This window comes from Cricetulus griseus (assembly GCF_003668045.3).
Source record: "Cricetulus griseus strain 17A/GY chromosome 1 unlocalized genomic scaffold, alternate assembly CriGri-PICRH-1.0 chr1_0, whole genome shotgun sequence".
NCBI classification, from domain to species: domain Eukaryota; kingdom Metazoa; phylum Chordata; class Mammalia; order Rodentia; family Cricetidae; genus Cricetulus; species Cricetulus griseus.
Window position 1 is genome coordinate 148,542,611 of NW_023276806.1, and position 21,545 is coordinate 148,564,155.

Consider the following 21,545-nt stretch of genomic DNA (forward strand, 5'->3'; position numbering starts at 1 on the left):
CTCGGCATCTTCCCGTGGCTCCGTCAGCAGCCAAAAGGAGAAGGGTCCATCGGAAAAATGGCATATTACAAATTTTGCTTTGGGAAGCAGAGCTCGGTTCAGACCATTGTCAAAGGGAAGAGAGGGGGAGGCGGTTCTTAAAGCAGCCGCGGCCCCTTTGCCGCCCAGCAGAGGCAGCTAGAGCGTGCAGCAGGAGCCCCGGGGCGGAGAGCTGGTAATCTGGGACTGGAACTGACTTTCAGAAACTTAACCTAGTAGTACCAAGGCTCCCCACGGTCTCCCGGACCACCCAGCGGGTGAAGAAGTGTCCCTTCAAACGCGAAGTTCTTCGGGATGAAGTATGGGAAGTACCTATCTGGAAGGGAAATTCTACACCCAGAACCCCACCCGGAGCCACTGTGGAGTTTATGGTAATTGCTGGGAGTTTGATGGTTAAAAGGAAGTGAGTCCCCAGGGATGCTAGAAGCAGGACAGGTCTTCTTTGGGCACGCAGCCTACTTGGGTCCTAGGGTGTATCCTTTCACTTAGGTTTATTTTCTGAGAAGGGAAGCACACACACACACACACACACACACACACACACACACACACACACACACACACACACACACACACTCACCTGTCCCCACCCCGGCACCAATTTTCACCTCCCAGTCCCTCTGCAACTCATCTGCTTGCATCATTTGACCGACAGAACCAACCTGCTGGGAACGTGTGAGGATGCTATAGCATCCTTGCTTCATGCAAGAGGCTGATACTCCTCCTTCTGTCTCCTCCCCTCCTCCTCCTTGGCAGCCTCCACCTCCTCTTCCTCTGGAACAAGGGCTTCCCCTGGAAGCTGCTGCAGTGGTTTCCACCGGCCCTTAAATAAATTCTGAAGTAATCACGTCTTTGCTCTCCTCCTCACGCACACACGCTCGTGGATACACTCGTCTCCCCCAAAGCGTCTCCAGGGCTGCTGAGGATCAAGCTGGTCCCAGTTCTCTCAATGATGTCGAGGGCCACGGATAGGCAAAAGTGTAACAGGGTTCTGCGTCTGCTTTGCCCGGCCTGAGCTTCTGCCACACAGTCATCTTGATAGGAAACCTTGTGTTGGCATGTGTTCCTGGGAACTGGGAACCTTCCTGTTCTGTGGCCTTAGGTACTTGCTGTGGCTTTCCCTGTCTTTCTTCCTTTGAACCAGAGGAAGAGTAAGCATGCTTGTAGGAACATGAGTCAGTCTAGGGTGTGGCTGCGTCTGCCACTTTGAATTACCTCTTCAGGTCTCCCCCGTTCATTGCCTTAGTGATGAGGATCTCATACTAAATGCTCCCTGCCCTATAACCCCCCCTCTCCATCCCTCTGTGTGTGTGTGTGTGTGTGTGTGTGTGTGTGTGTGTGTGTGTGTGTGTGTGTGTGTGTGTTGCTTATTCATGTAGATCAGAAATAAGGAGGCATCAGTAGACAATTCCAACACATACTTTAAGGAAATGTTTGACAGAAGTTGTTACTGATGCATTAAGGAAATGAAAAAGGAATTAAACGTCAAGTATACAGGGTAAGTTATAGCGAGTGTCCACAGGAAGCCGGGTAAGAAACCCAAAAGGGATACTTTAGTTACGCTTACAAAAGTCCAAATTTTACTAAGAAATGGTGCCCAATCACTGACTCGCTGAAGTATGATCACCATGCAGAGTTCTTTCTTGGGGAAGAACTTAAATTAGTTGATAATTCAATAGTAAAATTTAAGATGAACTTCATTCTCTCCTAGACTATTATTCAAGTTTTGAATCTCAATGCAAGAATTAAGTATAAAAATATTAAGCATGAACATATTAAATTTATTATATGCTAAGTGGAACACTGTTTCTCAAATATCCTCACTGTGGGTCCTTTCACCTTGTAGATGCAGAAACTATGAGGCTAGGGTGGACCTTTAGTGTCCACACTCCTGACAATGCCCACACAATACCCTATGCTGGTGTGAACAAAAATTCCAGAAAAGAATCTGGGTTACCTGAGACCAACTGAACTGCAGTATTATGGAGAGGCTGCAATCCTGATCTGGAGGCTAATTACTTTATCATAGGTTAGTTTTAGGTACTTACAATAGCCTTTTCTTACCTATGCTGTCAGAACTAGCATCCTGGGAACAACAGATAAAAAGATTTGGTATCTATTAACTTAGGGTACTACCAGGTTCCAAACCCAGAAGCTAACAATGTCATTAGATAGCATCTTGGCCATATAAGCAAGGGTTCCCTCATCTGGCCCCACCAATGTATATATTTTAAATGTACCTTGACCTGTGACTTTCTTTGTTCTATGAAACTATAAAAATATATGAAATTGTTTCCACCACATTGGATGATTGAATTTTTAGTAACCTATAGATGAGTTTCCAGGTCATGGCCATTCAAAAAAAATGGCTCCAGAAAAAAGTATATCATATTCACTTTAAGATGAGAGCTGTGTGTGTGTGTGTGTGTCTGTGTGTGTGTGTGTGTGTGTGTGTGTGTGTGTGTGTGTGTGTGTGTGTCTGTGTGTCTGTGTGTGTCTGTGTGTGTGTGAATGTATGTGTGTATGTGCAGGTTTTATTTGAAGGTAGGATTTCGATGTGTAGCCCAGGATAGTTTCATACTCCCAATACTCCTTTTTCAGCCTTCTTGGAGTCATGATTACAGGAACATGTGTCTGGTGACCAGACTCTCAATTCACTGTTAGGTATAATGTTCATTGCACATAACCACAGGAAATTGAGAAGCACCTGAGTCTATCCTCAAACAAATCTAACATTGCAATAGTCATATTATATTATCCACATGTCAGTGCTCAGAACTTTCAGTCTCTGGAATCTTACAGATGAATTAAAATGTCCCTTCACTTTCACATTTTTAGAGACAGCTGCTATGTGTCTCTATGTGACAATTGCTACCTTGTTAAACCTCAATTTTAGTTTTCATGCCAATCAATAGCTGCCAAATAGAAGTTGAAAATGTTCTTGCCATTTTCAAGAGTTTTTATTTGCTTGATTCCCACGTATCAGATACAAATTCTACTATCACATTCACGTTTACCTTACACAGAATATTTTTTAAAGGCTATCCTGTAGTTGATAACACCAAAGCATGGTAAGGAAAGGCAAGAAAGACTCCAGACTAAATACTATTTTGATAAGAAGGTCAAGGTATTCATAATCACTTTCATTTTTATCAACTACACATTCCTACCTATAACACGGAGGCAGAGGACATAACATTCCGTATTAAAATGGAGGAGTAATTTTGAAAAGACATTAGATTAACCCATTTATGAGAACACAAGGACCACCACCTGCTCACCTTTTTATAGCTTATTGATCATCAAATTCAACATACAAGACACTAACCAAGGTAGCTTCTTATAATGACCATTGCTCAGCCTCATCCCCACAGCTATGCAGTCATCTAGTCAATGGTTTGTGGGGAGTTGTTCAGTGCACCCAGCTGTATGTCTGAGCTAATCTGCAGTCACTATTGGAATGCCAATAACTTCTGGTACCATGGAAAGAATGACTCAGCCACAGGATAGATGAACTTGCCATTGAAAAGGAGGATGAGCACGGAAAAATCAACAGCTTTCTTCTTCCTAGTCCTTCTATGTGAGCTGCTACCAGAAGGTGTAGCCTTGGTTTAGTGTGGGTCCTCAAAAGATCCAATCAAGAAAATCCATTGCAAGCATACTCAGCTGCTTGGGTTTTAATTGGTTCCAAATGTGGTAAAGTTAACAACCTTAATTAGCCATCACAAGTCCACCCCTTGTCAACTTGACACACAACCCCATCTCTTTATATCATGCCTAATTTCTAAATGCAAACAATAACCAAGTCATAATTACACCTGACCTGACACAATTATCGTGTTTATAACCACAAATGAATTATATAGTTTATCATAGGTGGCAATGTCCCTTAAGGAAAATTTGGTCATTTAGTGTCTCACAGCTTAGAGTGATAATAACCACTGATAATTTCTAAATCAAAGTTATATTACATGATAAATAAAGAAATACAAATATCTCCCTATCATATATATATGATATATATCTATCTATATATATATATATAATATATATATATATATATTATAACAAAATATAATGGAGACACTGGTCAATTACAATCTGCAATCTTGCAGGGTTTTGGTTCTTTATGTAGATGAGTGACTCTTACTCTCATTCATTAAGAATCTGGGCCTTTTGTTGTCATGTCTGGATTGGATGGTTGTAGTTTCCTGTTGACTTTAAACACAGTACATAACACCAAGAGATACCCTCAATAACCTCCTGCACTCCCAACATAATCTTCCTTATATCCATGTGAGAGAAGAAATCCAATTTCCCCCCTGTAGCATGCGTATAATAGACTTTTCCACACTATCCAGCTGTGTAAACTGTGTTTTCATAGAACTTAGTTGACTCCCCTGGGAGTAATGTGTCTGTCTGCCAAAGGAATGGGCATTGGCAAGATGTTACCTCTCTGCTCCTTAGCAACACAGCTTAGCTCCTCAAGGACACTATTCAATCAGTCCCCATTCACCATGAGACCTTCAATCTCCAGAGCAGAAGATAGTGATGAAAAATGGTCTGTAAGTTTTTCATAGTTTCTCTGTTCTTAGTTTGAACCCTGAATATCTAAGTTAAAAACTCCACTAAATGCCAGTAAAGCATTGTTGTGCAGGATAGCCTTGAGCCCCTCATTGTGTTGAATGTTGAATTCCACTTCACTTCCTCTGCACACGTCACTAGCTTAATCTCAATACTGGGTAGTCTGGATCAATAAATCCTCCTAACACAGTTACTCTTTTCTTACCCTCTTGGCTCAAGAGATCCAGAAGCTCAAAATGGCTGGTAGAAGCCTGAACATCTACTTCAATGGAATGCCCACACTCTCCCTCAAATTTAAGACCAAAGAGTCATATAGATATAGTAAGTCAGAAACAACTGCAATTAATTATGTGCTTTTCTACATTCAATGGTGGGAATGACAGTGGTTACTTTCTACTGAAATGTAGTTCTGGCTCCTTTCTGCTCTGTGCCCTGCTCTTTGCTTCCTACATGGAGACAGTGGATGAAGCACACTTCCCATGAAACCTGAAATACCACATTTTTATTGTATTGCACTAGTGAGGAGAGCTCAAGTGGCAGCATCTGATTATAAGAGAGCCTGAGAAAGCCTTAATTCCTGAAGAAGAATAAAAACATTTTGTCAAAAATGTAAAACTTAGCCAGTGGTTTCTGTATACTCTTGGCAAAAGCAGAACTAAAAGATATGAAAGAAAACATATTTAAACTTTTGGGACTGCACAAAATTTTTAAGTAGATTTAAAATGATACTGATATGGGAGTGACCAGATACATTTTAATTTCATTTAGATCAACTCTACAAAATATAATCCCATAATTGACACCATAATCAGGGCCACAAACCTGCTCTGATAAGTCATCATAAACCCTAGGAGGAGACCCTATTACTGTTATTCTGCTAAATTGACACAGTATTAGACTAAAATCTAATGGCATCATTATACCCAGAGATTAATGCATCTCTCAAACCTTAACAGAGAAGCACCTTCTCTGTGTAGATGGTAATTATTACAGAGACCAATAACTGTAAAAGGTGCAGAGAATAAGTCACTTCAGAGTCTCGATCCTAAATATGACTTATATGTCATGTCCTTCCCAACATGGATCGTAATCATCATAGAAGAGGGAGAAAAACTATGATAACAGACAGAGGAGGTGGATGATAGCAATAAAAACTTGTTTTCCAGACATGACAGGACAGCTTTATGTAAGAAAGTACAAAACTTGTGACAGCATGTATGAGTAAGACCAGTGAAAGTTCAATCCACACCAAATCTCAATATGAGCAGGGAGGTGGTTACAGAGTCCCATGCCTAGCTGAAGTCATAAGGGCAATAGGTAGCTGGTAGGAAAGGGAAAACATGGATTTCTTTTCTAAGGGAATGATCTCTGGTAGGCTGAACATACTTCAGTGGATAGCCACACACCCAAGATTATACAGGTAGCACAAATTGAACTCCAAAAAAGGAGACAACATGGTATTGAGTTGGTTTGGGTGGTGGGGTTAACCTGAAAGGGCTTGGGATTAATATGATCAAATACAACATATGAAATTCCCGATAAATTATCTAAAATACTTAAAATACATTAAATAAGGGGTGGCTGGCTTATTGGTGAGTAACACCCAGGATGAATTTCCAGTACTCAGCACTTACATGGCAGCTTACAATGGTCTGTTACTCCATTCACATGGGATCTGATGCTTTCTGGTCTCCATGGTTACCGGGCAGACATGAGATGCACAGACATACATACTGGCAAGACACCCATAAACATAAAATAAAATAGATTAAATAAATTAATTGTATTCTGATTACAAATATTTAATAAATAATATTGATTGTGATGGTGAGCATTATTATCATAGGCCTTCATGTTTACTGCTATGCTTAACATTGAATACCACTTGTTATGTCTCCAAAAGTGCTGTTTAACATAAAAATTACACAAAGCACATGCTTGCTGATTCATGTGCCTCCACACAAATAAATATGCATCTCTCACACGATAAATTAGTGTGTAAAAGCTACATTAGTCAGCCTTTATACATACATAGGATGAGTGTAAACTAGTAATTCCACAAATGTATACCTGAATTTCAAATAAAAACTAATGCTATCTCAGTGCTCTTGAGGAATGAAGGTAGTTAATTATTCTTTGAGAACATGATATCAGAAGGAAAGTTACAGAGAGCTTTATATCACTAATACAAATGCCATTGGGCCTAACAGTTACACATGTGGAGGCAAAGAAGTTGAGTGATGATCCTAAAATATTTTCTAATTTTTAAAAAGAAAATAATAATTTAGGAAGAAAATACTCCATACTATTCCTAACATTTCCTTAGACTTTTACAAAGTCAACTACAGGAAGAAAACAAACAGCATTCTCAATCCATTCAGTTGTAGGCCAGGTGGTGGTAGCACATACCTTTAATCAGTCCAGCACCTGGAAGGCAGAGGCAGGCAGACCTCTGAGTTTGAGGCCAGCCTTGTCTACAGGGTGAGTTCCAGGATAGCCAGCACTACACAGAGAAACTTTGTCTTGACAAACTGGGAAAATAACGAAAAAAGAAAAAGTTTTATGTAGAAAGTCCTAATGTAAAGTCTCCTGATGCACCTTTCCCCCTCCCCTTACTGTGATCCAATTTAGAGGTTGTTATTTATAGCTAGTGTCATAGAATTTTATATTCAACTCCATTCAAATAAATATGATCAATGTATTTATTATTACTTCATTACTTTGATCACTTGTATTAATGAAACCAATTGAACATTTGACTTATCTAGCAGAAGAAAATAAATTGTATGATTGTCTTTGTTCTTTGGGTGAGAAATGACTATATAAAACATCAGTAACATAAAATCATCTTCCTGATGGTGCATGTTCACAGACATGCTCAAATATGGATATGGCATGGGCAGTACAGTGAAAATATCTCACTAGGATGATCCTCATTTAGGGTAGAGTTTAGACTCATGGAGCAATGAAGAACAGAAATTAATGATTTAAAAACAATATGGAAAATGGTACCAAAGTTAACATTCAATTAGTAAAAGCAACCTATTTTAAATTCCTAGGAATTAAAGTCATGCAGGAAAATCTTTCCAAAATGATAGGTATATATTTCATCTACCAATGGGCTGTTGTCTCCTGATGAGCCATATGTGGGGATTACATGTCATGAACACCAAGAAATAAGATGTGAAAAGAGGGTTCAAACCAAAGTTAGGGAAATAGCAGGTATTCTAGTATTCAGTGTTGAGTATTTGGTAAAAACCAGAGTAAACTGAAAATTGAAGCAGCACCCTAAATTTCATAGTACAAGTTCCGAATTAGAATTGTCAAGGACCCTGTAATCAAATTGTAGCTAGACATAGAACACTGGGATTGAGGGGTCTCCAAATCAGGTGTGACTATTTGAGAATCTCTCCTGTTGTCTGTGTGCATGTCACATTATGAATTCTCTGTGGAATATTAAGTGGAAGAATTAGGGCTTCACAAAAGTATGGCCATCTTCAGGCAGTCAGATACAACAGTAATTCTGCAAGAGCAAGTAGTAAAAGAAAGCAAAGTTGATTCACAGCCTCCTGCAGAAGTCCAATATATATGTATTTTTGCCCTTGACTAATACTGGGCAATGATCTTTAGGAAATCTAGCCTCAAGGGTAGAAAATCACAGATCTCTCTCTCTCTCTCTCTCTCTCTCTCTCTCTCTCTCTCTCTCTCCTCTCACACACACACACACACACACACACACACACACACACACACACACACATATCAAAAAAAAAAGAAAATCAAATAATATGGCTAAAACACTTAGTCATTCTCAGCAGGCCATTTTGTAAATGTTCATTTGCTACTGAAAACACTCAGTTCTGCTAGATGAATAAATCTGGAGTTTGAAAAACAGAGACAAAGCTTTTAAATTATTTTAACAATGATTTATATACCCAGTAAGCAAAACATTTAAATAGAGCAAGTGAGAATTGTTCTGTGTAAGATAAATCATTTGCAGAGCATGCTGAATATACATAAAAAGAACGGAAAGCAAAGAGATACTTGTATTCACACAAATTCTTTGTTAAATACTTTGATTTTCAGGTGCAAATGCATCCCCCCCCATCCCTCCCAAAAAAACACAGGAGCGGCTCTAAGTATTATGGGCACAAAAGTCATACAAGAAAAAGTTGTATAGATGAGGTCCTTAATTGGATACCCATTGGTGACATCAAAAATAGTCTTATGCCTGGCACTAGTTGCACACACCTTTAATCCCAGCACTGGAGAGGCAGACACAGGTGGATCTCTGTGAGTTCAAGACCAGCATGGTCTACAAAGCTGGAGAAGATTATCCTGAAATACGGGTATGAAAATCTAAGTTTGGACAGTATATGAAAGAATACTCAAATCTTTAAAAGTGGTTTAAATACAGTCCTGAAAAACAGAGTCCCAAGTAAACTTCTAAACATTGAGTATGTTCAAGAAAGTGGCTGATGTGAATATTGAGTCAATTTTCAAAGGCATGTGGGAAAATGAAGAGAATATGTGGCCTGAAACAAAATGGATCCAGTTTTGATTGTGTTTAGTCTCAGTGTCTGACTGTGAGCTATCAAAGCAGAGATATTTAAAGAGAGTTTTAAAATGCCATTGTATCAAAGAGAAACCTTGGCTAATGATAAATGCTTGTAAAAACATTCATAGTGTTTGAAATCATGGAATTGAATAAAATTGGTGATGAAGAAAGTATAAATTAAATGAGACAGGAGAAGAATGATAGACTCCAGTGGTCATTACTAGCAAGGTAATCACAATGAAAAGAAATAAGAGACGAGGTTAGTAAAACAAACAAACAAACAAACAAAAAAAGCAGAGGAGGCAAGTATTGTAAAAGTGAGAGGAGAGACCCAGATCACCCCAGGAAATCAGATAGGTAAAATTTGGATCAAATTGTTTGGATTGAGCAACAACAAATGCATTTATTCAAGTGGTTAAGTAAAATTCAGAAAAATGGTGATTGCAGAAAAGAAGTCATAATGACTAGAGGAGATTGTAGAAGATGCTTAAGTGGAAATACTGACTTTCCAATAAATGTAACTGCTAATAGCATAAGAGGAAGAGGCAAGCTGCAGAGAGATAATAGCAGTTTTTGTCTTGAGAGCCAATATAACTCTAAGTGGCCAGTCCCAGATTCTCCCAAAATACAAAGCAAAATTTGCATGTATATGCATAAGTGCACTACTTTGAGATGCTCATTGCTGTTAGTATGTGATATTTTAATGCAATCAGATAAAATAACTACAGCTATGCAAATATAATATTGATTAGCTTTATATACTGTGTATATATAGAACATGTAATGAAAACAAACACATATTATTATAAGCTTTGTTTGGTTTAGGATGATAAATGCTTTTCTTTACTGTAATATGCATTTTGTTATGTATTACTGTTATTTACTAGTATTCAGTCCACCCAAAGAAGATACAAATAACCATCTAATACTACATTCACTCTACACTCTGCTGTGCATGAAGTAGTGTTCTCTACTACTTGGATTGGATTAAGCTTGTTCATATTTGTTGCTCACAAAATGTAAACACAAGTTGTCATGTCATGTCCTCACAGAAAATGTGTAACAGTTTTATAATTGGCTAAAGTACTTTTGTTCCTGCCACAGTTCCAAGAGAGCTGACAGCTTAAAGACAGACAGCACACAATGCACATCCTTACAGCCAGACTTTATCAAGTAGTTTTTGCACGATGATACATGTTTGAAATTGGCATCAACTTCAGGTGTTTGTAGCTTAACCAATGTACATAAATGACTACATCACACATTTTAGTGGAAAAAGTAAATACTGGGTGAAGGCAAAACAAAAAATATATGCATATCTATATTTACATATAATAGATAAAGAGAAGATAGATTAGTTAGATGGATAGATGGATGGATGGACAGTTGGACAGAAAGACAGGCAGAGGGCAGAGAGAGAGAGGGGGGGGATAGGTTAGATAGGTTAGATAGACAGATATCATGCGAAATGACAGTTAAAGCTGCAGGTCTTGGCCTGTAAGGAGAAAACAAAGTAAATTAGCTTAAAAATCCAAAAATATGATTGAGTGAAATTTTGTGCCAACCAAGTGAATAATGATTTTATATGAAGCACATGTGAATTTGATTTTAAATGTAATAGACAAATAGATAGAATGTATTTTGGATTTTGTAGGAATGGAGAAATATTTAAATGTCATAAAAGATCAACTCCTAAGAATGACATCTTAACATCTACAGAGAGTGAAAGATCTTGAAACATTCAGTACTAATGGGAAGTTGGTGGCCCCCCAGTGTGGCCAAATTGGAAAACATCATGTTTAGTGAGAGACCTAATCTCACAAAACAAAGTGCAGAGCAATTGAGGAAGACATAGTTGTTTGCATTTCTATGTGCATACAGGTATATGTGTGTCCTTACATGCATATACCACATATACTTAGACATACATGGTCACTTAACTAATCTTGTTTATTGACTGTGAAGGAGTAAAGCAATTTTTGGAGACAGCATAAAAAAGTAATGGATAATTGATAGAAAACAGGCAAAAGAAAAAAATACACCAGTGAGGTACAATGCTGTAATTCATAATTTTATAAATCATAATTCATGATTTTAGCAGGGAAAGCATTTGAAAATTCGACCTATATATGAGATGTGTGACTCAAATCAGCAGGTAAGGGCATAGAGGTAGCTTTCCTGATGGCATGTGAGGCTTATACAGATACAGAGGAAACAGAACTCGAGACAGAGAATGTGCAACAGCTACACATAAGGTGCTAAACTATTTCAATGTGTCCCAGGATGAATATTCAGTGAACTAAATGCAACCCTGGAAGAATGATTTAAGAACATTGCCTGGGTAAATCTTGTCTGCTGCTTGCCAGCAGGTGTAAGGCAAATTATTTAATCTTTCTGTATTTCTCTTTTAATGTGTAAAATCGAGAAAAGATAATGTCTACATTGTAGGATGAAAGAAGGACATTCACATGGAAGGCTTATTAAGTGATGAGTATTATTAGCACCAGTAATTCCTGACCCAAGAAACCTGGCAAAACTTTGTAATTGTAACTGATATATAATTTACAAGACATAACAAAGCTAATGTATATGAGCAGATGAAAGTCACGGATGACCTTAGTACATAAACACACCTTCTTCAGCCTCTCAATACTGCATGTTTTATCAAGAAAGCACACAGCTAAACTATGTATACTTCATATTGATATAAAATTCCTACTATTATCATCTAGCTTTTTAATGAATATATAGAATGTTTTAATACCTTTATTAATTCTTTATCAAGGTATTTATGTCATCATTATGTGTTACTAAAATAAGTATGAGAGCACTTACTTCTTTAATTAGAATATTTAATTAAATTAAAATTACATTGCTTCCCTGTTGGAACATAGTCCAAGCCTGTAGTCATGAGCAGAGAATGCTGAGTGATTGTAGAAAAACAAGACAAGTCTTATGACTTGAGTTTCTTCAAAAACATGAAATTGTTCTTGAAATGTGTTTTTGTTCTCCTCACATGTGTAGCAGATAGGTATGAGTTTCCTTCATATGACTCATTCCAATTGGCTATTGTTATTTGGTTATATGCCTCTATGAGAAAAGACAGTTTTGTGACATGCCTGTCTACCACAGGGGACTTACTATTGGACACTTCACCATGTGACTCTTCTTAATCCTCAAACTGATGCTGTGAATAAAGTTGGCTATTACAGGAGCCTTTAGTCCACCTCGTTTATCAGCTCCATTCTCTCAGATCCCACTGCCTCTAGACCAGTGCTGCTTCTCCCTCCCCTTTATGCCTCCAAATCCTGTTCCCCTTCCATTCCTTCTCAAATACAGGGCCCCAGTGTTAATATTATTATTGCTGTTGTTGTTGCAACACCTACATATAAATACATAAATGAAACCTACTAAGTCCATTTAATATGGCTAGTTTATATACGATTTCATAGTTGACCACTTCGTATTGCATAACCAACCGGAGCCTCCTCCCTTGAGATAGGCTAATTTCCCACCCTTTTAGCAGTCACTTGTTGCCTATAGATTTTCTTCTACTGGTGGGACTCTGTGAAATCGTCTCTTTCAGAGTGAACATGTTTACTGACATTGACATTGTTCAAGTCTTGTTTAGGCAGCCATATTGCTGAGGTATCATGGGTATGGCTTTCCTGTCATTTGTGGTGTATTCATAAATCACATGACTTTGTCCTAAACCAATTTATGAAACAATACCAGATGAAATATTTCCTCAAAACACTGATTTTCTCACACAGTATATGAAGCTTTTCCAAAAACACATAAGGCATATCAACAAATACTAATATTAATATAATTATTCTAGTGTTGTATATGTTTGTGTGTTAGATCTTTGAAACCATCTTACTTAAAGCAATCAATTATCCATTAAGAAAATCTTTACAGTGAGAGATACAACATATTTAACAATGATCATGACCTTAAGCAAAAACCTCAAGAAGTATTTAATTTCAATGATTTATCAAAATAAACATTTAATAAAATTCTTATAAGATGTAACTTTTATTTAATGATATAAGAAGTGTGTGATGAAGTAGCCCTATAATAATTCAAGAGAGATGATGATAACTGGGGCATAGGAAAGAAAAAGTATGTGAAGTATTTTCTGTAATAAGTATGTGAACATAAATTATTCGCTTGAATAAAATTTATGTCTGCATTTCTCTACATTGAACTAATCTTTATTTGTTTACCCTTCCACCTCACTGAGTTATCTTTTATGTGACAGAATGTTAAAACCATCACAGACCAACTTCCAAGGTCAAGAACAGCAGACATGAGTTACAAATTTTTATATACCGGTGTTACAATCTTGTATTTCTTTAGAAGGGACTGTTTTCAAAATCTTAAGTAAAACACTAGCTATTAAAATCAGTTACTTCACAAGACAACATTGATATGACATAATTTCCACACAGAAATTACATCATATGATAAACGGTGTCCTAAAAAGTTTTTTATAATTACCACCATAGAGATATTAAAATCACATTAGTATTAAAAATAGGAGCCGGGCAGTGGTGGCACATGCTTTTAATCCCAGCACTTGGGAGGCAGAGGCAGGTGAATCTCTGTGAGTTTGAGGCCAGCCTAGTGTTCTACAAAGCTACACAGAGAAACCCTGTCTCTAAAAGTCAAAAAAGCAGTTTTTTCTAATAATGTGAAAACATACCTATTAATTAACAATTTTACATAATCATATAATATCAAAGATTTTTAGTACTTTAAGGACTTACTTAAATGTTTTTTACTTCTTTTTATTTGAATTAGAAACAGGATTGATTTACATGACAATCCCAGTTACCTTCTCCCACCCATCCTCCCCTACCACCCGTCCCCCAAGTAAAACACTACCTATCACATATCCTTTCTGCTCCCCCTGGATTGTGAGGCCTTCCATGGGGGGGTCATAAGAGTCTATTGTATCCTTTGGGATAGGGCCTAGGCCCAACCCTGGTGTGTCTTGGCTCAGGGAGTATTCCTCTATGTGGAATGGGCTCCCAAAGTCCACACCTATGCTAGGGATAAGTACTGAACTTCTGTAGATTTCTGAGGTTTCCTCACAGAAACCCATGTTCCTGGAGTCTGGGTCAGTCCCATGCTGGTATTCCACCTATCAGTCTGGGGAGCAAGAGTTCCCCGATGTTCAGGATAGCTGTTTCTGTAGGTTTCACCAGCCTGGTCTGGACCCCTGTGCTCTTCACTCGTCCTTCTCTGAATCTGGGTTCCAGTTCAGTTCTGTGATTAGTCGTGGGTGTCTGCTTCTACTTCCACCAGCTGCTGGATGAAGGCTATAGGATGGCATATAAGTTAGTCATCAATCTCATTATCAGGGGAGGGCATTTAAGGTAGCCTTTCCTCTGTTGCTTACATTGTTAGCGGGTATCATCTTTGTAGCTCTCCAGACATTTCCCTAGTGCCTGAATTCTCTGTAAACCAAAAATGTCTTCATCTATTATGCTACCTCCATTCTTGTTATCATCTGTTCTTCCCCTGACTCAAACTTTCTGCTCCCTCATGTCCTCTGCATCCCTCCTCTTCTCCCCTTCTCATTCTCCTAGCTCCCTTCCCTCTCTTCCCGTGCTCCCAATTTGCTCAGCAGATCTTGACCATTTCCCCTTCTCCAGGGGACCATGTATGTCTCTCTTAGGGTCCTCCTTGTTTATTAGCTTCTTTGGCAGCGTGGATTGTAGGCTGGTAATCCTTTACTCTATGTCTAAAATCTGCATATGAGTGAGTACATACCATGTTTGTTTTTTTGTGATTGAGTTACCTCGCTCAGAATGGTTTCTTCTAGTTCCATCCATTTTCCTGCAAACTTCAAGATTCCATTGTTTTTTTCTGCTTGTAGTACTGCATTGTGTAAATGTACCACATTTTCTCTATCCATTCTTGGGTTGAGGGACATCTAGGCTGCTTCCAGTTTCTGGCTATTACAAATAGTGCTGCTATGAACATCGTTGAACAGATGTCCTTGTTGTATGAATGTGCTTCTTTTGGGTATATGTCTATTAATGGAATTGCTGGATCTTGTGGTAGACTGATTCCCATTTCTTGAGGAGTCGCCATACTGATTTCCAAAGTGGCTGTACAAGTTGGCACTCCCACCAGCAGTGGAGAACTGTTCCCTTTCTCCACATCCTCTCCAGCATGAACTGTCATTGGTGTTTTTGATTTTGGCCTTTCTGACAGGAGTAAGATGGTATCTCAGAGTTGTTTAATTTATAATTTTGTTCATCTCAGAAAAGGTCCTATATTTATGATCGTATGTTTTGTTATGAATGAATAATATCCACATGAGTAGATATTAAATATAAGTTTAAACTGTATATGAGAGACAATGTATATTTTTAAATTGACAAATTAATTGAAAATTTGACTGATATGATGGCCACTGTCCTTTCAGTATAAAAGCAGCTATTGAGTTTTCACTTATTTAATCTCTCATTCCACAAGATGTTCTATACCTATTCACTATGTATTTCTTTGATCTCTTTCCTATATTTTATTTATTGTCTCTATTTTTTATATTTCTTTAAATGAGAAGTATTATTTCCTAACTGCATATATCTGGTAAATATAAACCTTGCTAAACATTACATTACAGAATCACATGAATTGAAAAAGTTCTCAGGTAATATTTTTTTTTGCTTTATAATTTATAGGAATACTGTATTTTTGCTGTACTTTCCTCTCCCTAAAAGTCCTACACAGCATTCAGATAATTGCTATTCTATCACAAGAAAACACATTTAAGTTATTCAAGTTAAAGTATTCAAGTATCCAGAATTGCATTGATGTTACCTATTTGAAAAGTTTTAGTTAAAAACCTTTGCTTAGAGAAGGAAAGGAATTTAAGAAGGGACTAGCTATATTGCCACATCTGGAGAAGATGATCAAAATACCAATTCATTAAGACTGTAAAAGTGTGTGAATGAGCTCCAGGTAGATAACAACAAGTCTAATAGAATGCAGTTTTGATTAGTCACTTATCTATCACAAGTCAGAAGAGCTCTAAAGATGGACAAGCTGGTTCAGTCTAGACTAATTTACAATTATCTCATAGCATTAGAGACAATGTAGTTCCTCCTCTCCAGAGTAGATCAGAATGTTGAGGTTAACTTTCAGACAGTGACCTTTGTTCCTTGTCAACACTGGCTATTTATAGGCCTTGGTTTCAAGGTTAATGATATCATATCCATTATCTTGTCAGTTTTCTAAGATAAATCAACTCTTAAATGATATCACTGCAAGTACAATATTTTTCACATTAAGAGTCTTTCTGATTATGGACTTCACAATTTAATCATTGTGAAAGTAAATAGGATTAAAATGACATCATATTATATGATACCTTTGAGTGCTACCATGTTTGCATATTTAAATTTTTCATTGTTAAAATTGAAGCTACTTTTCAATAACTTAAAGACATGAAACCACACAATTAAAGTGAAACGTCATAAGAAAGCAGTTCTTTGTATATTATTAGAATATATATTTGGAAGAAAATAAAATGACATTTACTCTCTCCAAATGATTTCCTGTAATCATCAGATAAGTGGTAGTAGAAAGTATAATGGGTTGAAATACATGTGAAGTTTCCAATTTCTTTGGAGACAAATGCTCATCTGCGAGGAACTTGGGAATAAGTGATTGTTATAGTGAGGACCTTCCTATTATAATATAGGCTGTGATTCTATGACTCCATTGTGAATTTTTAAAAATCAATAATCATTATAGAGAAGTTGTAAGTATAAAATGACCTTTAAAATTTTTATACTGACTTAAGATACAGGTAGAATATCTGATCTTATGATCTACATCTCTGATATTTTGGGAACATTTATCAAGAGCAGAAATTATTTAAAAAGTAGAGAGGGAAATTTCATTGTAGCTTGAATGTGCTCTAAATCTTTTAATTCTTATTCTGGAAGCTCTATTTGCTTATACAGGCAAACAATTGGTCACTACAATATTCTTCTATGTAGAATGAATATATGAAGTTTTTATTATCTAATCAAAAGCTAACTGGGTGCCTCATATAGCAATCTAAAACCTAAAGTGCGTTCTTTATTTGAACATATTTATGAGAACAAGGGAAATTGTTGACAAAAATGTTTTCTGTATGTATCATTGTTTGGGTGACAGGTCAAATGCAGATTAATTTATAATCTTTGAAGGTTTTAGTCTGTGAGATATTTAATTTCTACTTCACAGTGCAATAATTAATGTAATCAAGTAATTCACCTCTGTTTAACAATATCAACTGACAATATTAATACAATTTAACTTCATCATACATAATATTATGTTACTTATAAAAATGACTGATGTTTCTTATTTTATGTTTTTATTTTCAGAACATGAACTTCTTCCAATCTTAAAACAGTCAAATGCCTATGAAGCTAGTGTCTGCCTTGAAATTTCTCTGCCATTGAGTGAATTAAGGTCACATTTTTTTTTTCATTTTCATCTAGGTATTTCCACCATGGGTTGTCATTCTTTATTTTCACTAAATGCAGCGATCAGACAATGGAAATATCTAAACAGTTAAATAAATCTAAGTCTTTTGATACCATATATTTGGGATCATATTATTTCAACAATAAGTTTATGAAAACAGAATTCAAGGAAAAATTCTCTCTTCTTCTGAGTAGCAACTATAATAACAATATTTAAGCTTCAATCCTGACAGTTAGCCTTGGTGATTCATCAGCCCTTCATTCTCCACAGTCAATCAGAGTCTATGAATTAGAGCCACAGCTTGACATAAGAATGAATAAAACCTTTAGAAATTAAAAAATGTATCCATACTTACCCAGAGTTCAGCTATTTTCCTTTTGTATTATATCCTGTCATTATACACTCATTTTATCTTAATATAAAAAGTCCTGCTGGTGGCCTTTCTCCAGCACAATAGAGAACTAACAATAGAAATGTTCAATGATGAAACCATGGTTACATTTGAAGATGTTCTTTACCCATTAGTCAGAGATTCTATTAATTTGTGTGTGCGGTGTCCTTCACTGGAGATCTGGCCCAGCACTTTAAAGAAAATTCTGCTCTTAAGGGAAATAAAATCATATATGGATCCAGAAATGCAATACTGGATCTTATTAAACAGTATTGGAGGCTCTTAAATAAGATAGAAAACAAAGCAAAATTCGACCCTTAAACTAAGGGTGTTATAACATGTGTTATAAGCACTATTTGTTCCACTACAGTACAATGTGTGGAATGAGCATTGTGGATTTGGCATCAGTCTGATTAATACGTATTTTGAGGCTCTTGCCCCAAGAAGATCCCTATACAAAAGTGCTCTCTGAACATCGTACCAATGACAGCATCATTCTGTCAGAAGTGCATGGTTTGAAAGCGCCTGTGCTAGTTTGCTGGTCTGCTTTGTCCAATTGAAATTCTCCCCTAAGACTATCCACACAGCTGGTGCACACATCTGCTGAGTATTTTCTGTTTATACATACTAAAAGTTGACCCTGATCTTTGGTACTGGTTGCTTGTCTTGCAAGCAAGGAATCCTAGGCCCCAAATGCCCTATCACTGACATGGAGCATTGCTGTGGTCCAGTAGCTTTGGGACAAGCTCGGCTTTTTGAGTTCATCAGCCCTCTCAGAACCCTCATGTTCATAAACAATCTTCATTTCCCTTTCTCACTTTAGGATAGATATTTCCTTCCATAGAAGTTAACTGCCCTGTATCCTTCAAGGCCCAAATCACCACAGGATAACACATAAAATCCAAACACTGCATATCAGTTACATCTGTTGGAGATTTTGGTCACTGAGGTCCCAAAGATTTTACTCAAACATTACAGGCTTTTTCCATTGCTCATAGTGACCCTCTAGACCTTGATGGTAAAAATCATATTGCTGAAGATATTATATGCTTGAGTCATAGAACATAGCAAAATCAAGCTGGTACAGACCTGCATGTTTCTTTCCTATGGTCTACCTTTCTAATTCTGCAATGTCTAATGCAAGGTTCTAAAGGAGAAAAAAATCCTGTATATTATTAAAAATAAAAATGTATACCTCTTAACCCTAATAGAGCTTCAAGAATCATTGGTCTGGAAACGATTAAGATATACTTAATGGTGCAAAAGTGGCACAAACATCATTGGCATAACCAATCATTTTATACTTGGAGTTAGTATTTTTTTCCTTATCTGGTACCATTGTCAGGCTGAGATCCTATGGCTAAAGAGATCACAGGCTCAGGGGGAAAACCCACTACTATTATACTGCTAAATGAACCTAGTACTATACCGACCCCTAATGACTTACTGATAAACCCTATATCAAAGTATCTCTCAATCTGAATCTGAGAAGCTTCTATTTACAACAGATAGTTATTAACACAGTTACACTGGCCAAGGCACAAAAATAAGGGACTTCAGAATATTTAAACCTAATGTAAACCTATGAACCACATTTCTGTCCTAAAGTCTCAGAAATCACTGCAGAAGATGGGGGCAGATGGAGTTGAAGAGCATGAAGCTGTGGGTATCTGGAAGGAAGTTTTATCACCTGGACACAGAACAACAGCTTCAGATATAAACACATAGACTGCAACAGCACTCAAAAAACCTGTGCCAACCCAAGGCAGACTAAACACCAGCATAAAGAGGGAAGTTGAGAACACTATCTCATCCCAAAGCATACTGGCATTTCTTAACACCGGGCAAGAGTGAGACAGTCTTCTTGAAAAATGTAATCTCTGATAAACCAACTACTCAAGTGGAAGACCACAAGCACAATAATATTTTGGCAGCACAAATTGTTCTTTAAGGATTAAAAAAAAAGCAAACAGTAAAGGCAAAGTTGATTGAGTAGGGAAAGAGGATGAATCCAGGAAGATTTAGGAGAGGAAGATAAAACTCTTATTAAGCTAAAAATATTTTTAAAATATGACAGTTTTATATTATGAATGTTTTAAAAAGTACTGATAAGATTCTTATGAAAATGTCACAAAATACAAGAAAGTAAGAAGGGCATATTAGCAGGAGGAGGAGCAGAGATGACATAATCAAATGGGGAGGGATGCAAGTGACAAAAATTCACTAAATGCACACAGTAGACTCTTAACAAGTAAAAATAGTAATTGGAAAAATACCAGCATACATTGAATAATTAGGACACTATTGCTATAGCTCTGTGAGGAGTAGGATGGCTAGGTCTCTGAAATTTCTCCTCTTCTGAACCTATTCCAAGTTGCATTCCATTCAGTTTTGCCTGTGGCAGTAAATATAAAAGACATGGGCTGAATCTTTATTGTGATATATGAGACAGTCACATTTCTATAAGAGAACAGAGATTCCATTTTTAGACTCTTACTAGATTCACTATATCACAGATCTTACTAATCAAAAAGGACTATTTTTTTTCTTACAACTAGCTAAGAGAAACTTTTTTATCAGCTGCAGTATATATGCAGATATTGATTTCCTTTCAGTAGTAGTAAAAATAATGAAGGAAATGGTAGGACAAATATAGACAATAAATTCTACCTAATAAATTGAGTTCTTATGAAAAAAGTTGAAATAATGACAGAATTTAGCTACTTTCTTTTATTGAAAATATTTTAATAAAATATATTTCCTCTCCAAAAATTTCTGCCAGATCAACCCAACTCCTGACCCATCCAACTTTATGCTCTTTCCTCTTTCTTTACAAAAACAAACAAAAACAAAACCAGACAAAATAAAGTTAAACAAGAATAACCAAAAAACCAGAAACACACACAAACCCCACAAAAACAAAAATCAAAAGATCAATGAAGCAAAAAAAAAAAAAAAACCAAACACAGGAAATTATGACAGAAACTAGACAAAAATTCTTTCAAGTTAGTTTTGTGTTGGCCAGCTATTCCTTGGCAAGGACCTTCCCTGAGGTGTGTTTTATATATCCAGCAAGATTCCATTTGAATAAAAGAAAAGAAAACACTTTTCCCTTTGCCAGTGTGTATCTTGATTACAGGTGGGATCTCATGAAAGCTTTGTCCAATCAGTGCTAGTATCCTATCTGGCTTGTACATGTGTTGGTCTTGTGCATACTGCATACTGCCACAGTCTGTTTGTATCAGAAAACCCTCTGCTTGGAGTCATTTGTCACTTCTGACTCTTCTACTCTTCCACATTTCCAATCACATAGATGCCTGAGCCTTCAGGGGAGGGTTTTGATAAAGACATCCCATTAGGAACTGAGCCTGAGCTACACGTTTGAAACATGTGCATTCTTTAATTATACCAATAGAAAGTAATTTTACAACTTTCAAACCAAAAACAAACATACAAACAAAAAACCCACAACAA

General features: G+C 36.8%; 1 protein-coding gene and 1 long non-coding RNA gene across 5 annotated transcripts in view; one reads left to right on the top strand and one right to left on the bottom strand.

Annotated features, from left to right (window-relative positions):
• LOC100752430 (liprin-alpha-2) overlaps positions 1 to 1,243 on the bottom strand; it is a 438,469-nt gene extending 437,226 nt beyond the window's left edge. For 2 of the 4 annotated variants that reach the window (XM_035450810.1, XM_035450815.1), the window contains exon 1: positions 702 to 1,243. The gene's annotated coding sequence lies outside the window, so the exon portion shown is untranslated. Of the gene's footprint in view, positions 1 to 619 lie in introns of all 4 variants that reach the window. The other 2 variants (XM_035450808.1, XM_035450809.1) reach the window with 2 other exon arrangements.
• On the top strand, positions 272 to 17,797 carry LOC118239479. Its single transcript, XR_004771726.1, has 2 exons — positions 272 to 410; positions 17,578 to 17,797. It is a non-coding gene; the product is annotated as an uncharacterized LOC118239479 (long non-coding RNA).
• The last annotated feature ends 3,748 nt before the right edge of the window (positions 17,798 to 21,545 follow it).